The sequence below is a fragment of the Pygocentrus nattereri genome, chromosome 4, assembly GCF_015220715.1.
Source record: "Pygocentrus nattereri isolate fPygNat1 chromosome 4, fPygNat1.pri, whole genome shotgun sequence".
NCBI classification, from domain to species: Eukaryota; Metazoa; Chordata; class Actinopteri; order Characiformes; family Serrasalmidae; genus Pygocentrus; species Pygocentrus nattereri.
The window spans coordinates 7,380,828-7,388,486 of record NC_051214.1 but is presented as its reverse complement, the minus strand read 5'-3'; the positions used below and the strand labels follow the sequence as shown (position 1 = coordinate 7,388,486).

General features: G+C 40.2%; 1 long non-coding RNA gene across 1 annotated transcript; it reads left to right on the top strand.

Annotated features, from left to right (window-relative positions):
• The first annotated feature begins 3,806 nt into the window (after positions 1-3,806).
• LOC108415419 lies at positions 3,807-5,691 on the top strand. Its single transcript, XR_005130173.1, has 4 exons — positions 3,807-3,896; positions 4,059-4,145; positions 4,316-4,380; positions 5,496-5,691. It is a non-coding gene; the product is annotated as an uncharacterized LOC108415419 (long non-coding RNA).
• Positions 5,692-7,659: the final 1,968 nt, after the last annotated feature.

The following is a 7,659-nucleotide window of genomic DNA, read 5'->3' as shown; positions in this document are numbered from 1 at the left end:
AGTGTAGTGCTGGGTGTGGAGCGGTCAGTGTGCTGTGGACTCAGTGTTGTTTTACTAGTGAGGATGTTGCTGACTTTCTATCTTCTCTTCATTGGGCTTCATGTCTCTGAAGGTGAGTGTCATTTTTAATTTGTTGCTGAATTACTGATGACATGCATGTTTAAATTTATGAGGTAAAAATTGCAGTTAGCAGGAGTCCTGTTGCTGCTGTTGAACATGAAAGATACTTCAATTATGTGTGTGTGTTGCCGCTGTCAAAAATAGAAAATAAAAACAGGCAACTCCAAACTAGTAACTTTATAGGAGAAGGCAACAACCTTAATGTAAATCAATGTAATGAAATTTTTCTGTTCAAATTGTGAAAACATATTTAATAATGCAAAAACGGAGAGACATGGCAACAACAACCGGCATCATTTGTATATTTTTTCTTTTTTATATAGAGGATTTGATATTTAGATTTCTGTTAAAAAGTGGAAATGAGCCAAAACTGGGTTCACATTGCGTACTTAAAAACTTTAATCAGAATATCACACAAAATGTACATAATTCATCTGATCTGATTTTATTTATTTATTCATTTAATTTTTGTCCTGCAGGCTGCACTTTGGTGAATCATGAGCAACTGCTAAGTATCACAGCTCATAGAGGAGGGTCAGTACTGCTGCCCTGCTACTGCACTGACCTACAGACCACACCTGAGGAATTCAGCTGGAAGAAAGAAAACACAAAAACAAGCAGACGGGAAGAGATATCCAGTGAGAGTGGTCAGTACAGAGACAGAGTTCAGCTGGTTAATGGTCACTCTCCAGGAAATCTCTCTCTACTCATATCACACCTGACTGAAGAGGATGGAGGAGTTTACTGGTGTGCTGTTAAAGATGCTCATTTAATGATCAGACTGACATTAGAAGGTAAAACACTCTCTGTTTATATTATTACTGAATTTCAAATTGTAATAAGACATTTAACAGTATAGAAAACAAACTGAGCATTTAAACATTCCACATCCTCACTGTCCAGTCATGTGAAAAAGTTTGTGCACTCTGGGTCAAATTCTGTTCTGTTGATTTTCTTAGTGAAATTACTTTCACACATTTTCAGAGAGCACAATTCTGCACAATAAACAATGATTGTTTATTTGCTGAAATTAACATATTAGGAGAAAAAGTGAACATTAAACATGGTCTTTCCTGTTAAACTATCATTTTCATATCAAATTTTGCTTGTGCTGTGTAGATGTGTTCACTAAATTATCAGTCTGAATATCAATTAAGATTTATTTGAGGTGTTGAACTTTTTCCTCTGTCATTATTGTGTTCACTTTATTAAACATTACACAAAGTGCCATAAAAGTCCTTTGACATGCTGTAGTTCCTAGATTTCAAACAGTTGGGTCAGTGGATCAAAGCCAAATCCAAACTGAAAGCAGTGATTTGTGAATCTACTTTCACCTGTATTTGAACAAGAACAGTAGAAGGACAGGAAATGTTGAGCCAAATGCATGAAAATATATTTTTGAGACGTGGATATTTATTTTCCCATTATTCCTTTTTTGTGGATAATAATCTTAATTTCATAAACACTTGAGTGCTTGTGGGGCTTATTTTACATTTGCACATTAATGATAAACTCTCTAACGATATATATCTATTGTGACCGGGGTCCTCTCTGTGTGGAGTTTGCATGTTTTCCCCGTGTCTGTGTGGGTTTCCTCCGGATTCTCCGGTTTCCTCCCACAGTCCAAAGACATGCAGTCAGGCCAATTGGACATGTTACATTGCCCCTAGGTGTGAGTCTGTGAGTGACTGTCTGTGTCTGTCTGTCTGCCCTGCGATGGACTGACGACCTGTCCAGGGTGTATCCTGCCTTCCACCCAATGACCCCTGGGATAGGCTCCAACACCCCCCCCCCAAACCCTGAGGGAAAAGTGGCTTAGAAAATGGATGGATGGATTTACTTATTGTTTTTTATGCTATTTATGCAACACAAGTGCAAAACAGCTCAACTAGTTCATAGTTTATCCCCCATACTGCAGTATTTTACTGAAGTGGTCAGTCATTTATAAACATAATCTACACAATCCCAACGTTCTTCCACCTACAGTAAAATGAAGACATTTCATTCCATGTTTCATGTAAATGGTGTCTATATAAGAGGGTATATTCTGGTGAGGTTACAGAATGATGTACAGAAAGTGACCACACAGACATCAGACTCACTGATGAAGGTTAAAGACTATTTAAATCTATATTTATACTGTCATCTGTTCCAGCTGGAGATGGTTTGTTAGGAATTTATTACACGTATCTTTGCTGTTTAGCTTTATTCGCCTTCTATAGTGACAAATAATTGATGTATAAAGATGAACATTTGCACATGTTAGGATGTTAGAGAACCAGCCCTGCGACTGTAAGATTTCCAGTTTGATCCACCAAGCTGACAATATGTGACTGAAGTACCCTTGAGCAAGGCACCTTGCCCCCAACTGCTCCCAGCATGCTGCAGATAGGGCTGCCCACCGCTATGAGCAAGTGTGTTCACTGCCCCCTAGTGTGTGTGTGTGTGTGTGTGTGTGTGTATGTGTATGTGTGTACGCGCACTCTCACTAGTGAGCACTGTAAACAGCATGTAAACATGGCTACTCACTAACCACGTTTACATGCAGCCTAATAATCCATTAATAATCCAAATAACAGCTCAATCGGAATAGAATACGTCCATGTAAACACCTCAGTCAGAATAGCCTAGTCCGATTGAGGCCATTCGGAATACAATTTCTGTCCAATTGAACGAAGTGGGTAAACCTGTAAATAACCTGTTAAATAGAAGAATAATACCCGTGTAAACGCCTGAATCCGATTACACTCCAATTGGAACGTGATGTTCGCTGTCATGGTAACATTTACTCCAAGCACTGCTCCACGCATGCGGTCCTCTTTGCATCGGATTACTTGTAGTGAGCATGTAAACAAAGATTTTCATCAAACTGTTGAATAGAGTGAGAATAAACACCTCAGTCTGAGTCTGTAATCCGGTTGTTTTCAGTCGGATTGGCAAAAATCTTTGCATGTAAACACAGAAACTCACTCCTCTACTCTTAATGAGAGATGCTGTGCACAGTCAAGTCTCGACATGAACTACGGATGACTTACAGGGCCAAATAGAATTTGCGTTAACAGCACTATTTTTTTTAATTAAATTGAGATCGTGTTCAACTTCAACAGCCCTAATAAAAACATCTAACACAGTTTTAACAATAATATATGCTATAGGTAATGTAGCCTACAACTGCTAATTCACTAACCTTTAACACTGAAAAGCAGGAGACAATCGCACCGAGCTATAAAACAGGCAAAAGAGAGATTTAAGACAAACATCAATAATTTGGAGATGAATGGACAGGCATCTTTTAAGGTGGAATGGGAAAATTCAAACAAGAAGCTGGTGAACGAAAGCCTGACTTCAGTTTCATAAAAAGTCAGATGTTGAGAGACATTTTACAAGAAACTATTCTACTTTTGTGGAAAAGCTTCCTGCTGGAGATGTGAGAAAAATGGCCATAAGCTGAGATAACACTTAAAGCAGTGCAAAGTAAATCTGCGTTTTTGTTAATATTATATTTTTAAGCCTGTGCTGGCACATAATGAGACATATTTACAGCTAAGATATAAAAATGGAGATACAAAGTGTTTGGGTTGCTGATCCCAGATTATGTTCATATAACTGTGTATACGCAAAGTGCCATTTACTGCTGTTCTGTCTGACTATCAAACTCTGCTGTACCTACAGAGATATCTAAAAGGTCAACAACATCTGTGCATTAAAAGCATCAGTGGTCAGCAGCAAAACCAGTCCAACCTCCTCAAACAGAGATTCCTCTCAAATAGCTGATGGTAAGCTCAGCACACTGATGGCAGCTGAAACCGAATGTCACTATTTCTGAACATTCTAGCTCTCTCTCTCTCTCTCTCTCTCTCTCTCTCTCTCTCTCTCTCATTCTCTCTCTCTCTCTCTCTCTCTCTCTCTCTCTCTCATGTACTCTTATTTCTTTCTAGACACAGATTATTCCCTATATTTCGTTTGTATTCCTGTTTTTCTTCTCCTGCTGGGACTGGGAGGAGTCATCTACAGGAGATGCAGAGGTATACACACACACACACACACACGCACACACACACACACACACACACACACACACCCATGCACGCACGCACACACACACGCACGCACACACACACACACACACACACACACACACACACACACACACAGGTGAGGTCTGTGTTTCACTGTTTATTGTTTCATTCTACAGGACAGAGACGAGGACAGGCGGACGGTCAAGAGCAAATAAGGGTGAATAGAGAACAGAAATCACAGGTGAGTTCACACATCCCATCATATCTCAACACATCTCTTCTTATAGCATCACATTCCATCAGACCTCTTCCCTTCTAGTCATATTCCATCATATTACATAACATCCCATCATATTTCATCATGCCCCATCATAACTCATCACAATTTTCACATCCCATGATTTCTCATCTAATCAAGTCAAAATATCACATTATTTCCATCCTACATCCCATAATATATCATCATACCCTTCTCATCTAACCTACAAACTATGTATACCACATGATATATCTCATCACATCCTAGCACATTCCATCATAACCCACCGTTTTCCTTGGCATCCCATCATATGTCATTATATCATCCACACTGTATCATATCATAATCATATTCCATCGTATTCATACACATCACACCACACCCAGTAACAAGCTCCATCTGCATATCACATCTACAATATTATATTTACACAACCTGGATGCGTATCCCTCTCAGCAGATGATCACCTCTGTCAGGTAGGAAGATACAAACGCAAAAGCAAACACTCTACTGTGCTGTCAGTTTATTAGTTACCCAGGTTGGTATGACTTCTGGGTATTGATCCTACAAGATGCTCAAAAGCTCACTGGGATGTTTCTTGAATGCTTTGGTGTCAAAACATGCCTTGAGACAAGATTCATTATTATGATGGATGTCTTGACATAAAAGAAAAACTGGATTTGTTTGACTGGGCAACTTTATTCCATGATTATTTTAGACCCAGTTTGTTTTTATCTTCTCCTCATTTGTAAACAAGGTCTTTGGTTGTTCTAGCCTATTTGTGAGAAAATCAGACCCCTCTGAAAAAAAAGTTGGTTTTGTCCACATGAGCACTACTCAATAAAAATCATCTAGATGTTTTAATACACAAAATTAACTCATGTTGTCCATGATTTATTCTACACACTACAGTCACATGTTGTTGGAATGTACAGCGTGAGTGAGTGTGAGTGTACCTAATAAACTGGCACTCAGTGCACATCAGTATATCCTATTCCTACTGAGGAAGAAGCTGCTCCTGGTAGATTAAGTCAAACTCTGAGGTGGTTTTAAAGGGTCAGTGTTGTGTGTTAATTATCATTTGTGCTCCTCTACAGGATGAACTGACGTACTGTACTGTCGTCCACAGCAACACAACCACAACAACAACCACAGTCACTGACTTCGGAGAAAAGACAGAATACGCCACCATCAGAGTGAACTAGTAACACATCTCACATCATAAAAAATACATACTCTGCTTTGTTTCATGATTTTTAAAACATTTTCTAGCTTCTGCCTTTGCATATTCAAAATGGCAAATATGTAACTAAATAAAGCTTCAGCTAAGCATTTACTGATTTTATTTCTATTAAACTCTTTTAATGAGCTAATTTGCAATCTGTAGCACAATAAGATAACAAGCAAAATGAAGATGAATTATTAAACAAATGCATTTTACCTCACACCTGAATATTTCCTTTCCTGTCATGTTGGTCATACAACTCTAAACAAAATCAACTGTTCTGATTGGTCCTTATATCTCAAGGAATTTTGATACCAGTCTTTAGTCATTCACCAGTAGCCCCACTTACTGTGTTGTTATTTACCCTCAAAGCCATAGCTTAGCACAGCACGTCCTAGCCTAGCCTCCGTTACGTACTAGGCCCTTCTGTGCTCTGTCACCCTTAAACCTTCTCCCTAATGTCTTGTCTGGTTCAGCGCATATACAACGATGTAGCAGTGGTGCTTATATAAACTCAGTATATTACTCAGAGATGTTTAATTAAATGTGTGAATAAAATTAGTTTCTCTGTAGATGTTGAACCTGAGAGGAACTGAACATGTAACAGGTTTAATACAGACCATCTCAACATCCTCAACAAGCTTGTACAGACACCATTCAGTACCTGATTTAACTGAATTAGGACAAGTTGAGGGTTTGAGTTAAGTGTTTGGTTGACGTTAAGGTCAGGATTAGGTCCAGGGTGAGGCCGAGCAATTATGGGATGTGGTGGAGAGGTACAGTCGCACCAGAGATCCTGCACCTACAAACACCACAGTGCTGTGGGAGGCTATCCAGACGGCGTGGGTCAACATCCCCCCAGACATCTTCCATGATGAGTTGTTGCATTTTGCCAGGCTAGAAAGAATCCTACACTATATTAGTTCCTGTCTCAGGACTTTTGGCATGTTAGAATATTATTGTTAAACTCCTTGAATTAAATCTGAAGGTCTGCACTTCAATCACATATTGACTGTTTTATATTAACAACTAGCAGCACCACATGAATGAGAGCTGATAATTTAAAAAAAAATGCAGAAAAGGTTCATGGGGTCAGATCAGCTGGACATGGCTTTAGTCCTCACATTTCTCACACTTTAACCATCTGAGTGTAGCAACTACATAAGCACAGTTGTGAGAGATGAGACTATGGCTGCACGTCAGTATGACACTACTGAGAAATGGCTAGATGTATTGTGGGATGGCAGGGAGGCGGACCCAAGTGCAGAGAGGAAAACCTCTCTGGGAAGGTAATGGAGTATGAATTGAGTGTGTTGTGTGCCTGTTGGGGTTGGGGTGGCTCAGAGCCAGGCTCAAATCACTGATGTACTAACTGCTGGTCTGAGGAGTTACTGCTGTGGGAAAAGGCAAACAAGGGGGATGCTGAAAGCTTGGAGCTGTTTTTGTTTAAGCCTTCTATTTGGGCTTTTAAGTGCTTTGGGGGCACTTTCTCTTTTTTTTTCCAGATATTTTCTCTTTTCATTTTCTTTACCTTTTATTTTTGTTTAAAAAATCCACCTGGGTGAAGTCCCATACCAGTCACCCCTCTGTAGTACTGGGTGTTGAGCGGTCAGTGTGCTGTGTACTCAGTGTGGTATACAGGGCTAGTGTAGTGCTGGGTGTGGAGCGGTCAGTGTGCTGTGTACTCAGTGTGGTATACAGGGCTAGTGTAGTGCTGGGTGAGGAGCGGTCAGTGTGCTGTGTACTCAGTGTGGTATACAGGGCTAGTGTAGTGCTGGGTGTGGAGCGGTCAGTGTGCTGTGTACTCAGTGTGGTATACAGGGCTAGTGTAGTGCTGGGTGTGGAGCGGTCAGTGTGCTGTGTACTCAGTGTGGTATACAGGGCTAGTGTAGTGCTGGGTGAGGAGCGGTCAGTGTGCTGTGTACTCAGTGTGGTATACAGGGCTAGTGTAGTGCTGGGTGAGGAGCGGTCAGTGTGCTGTGTACTCAGTGTGGTATACAGGGCTAGTGTAGTGCTGGGCGTTGTTTTACTAGTGA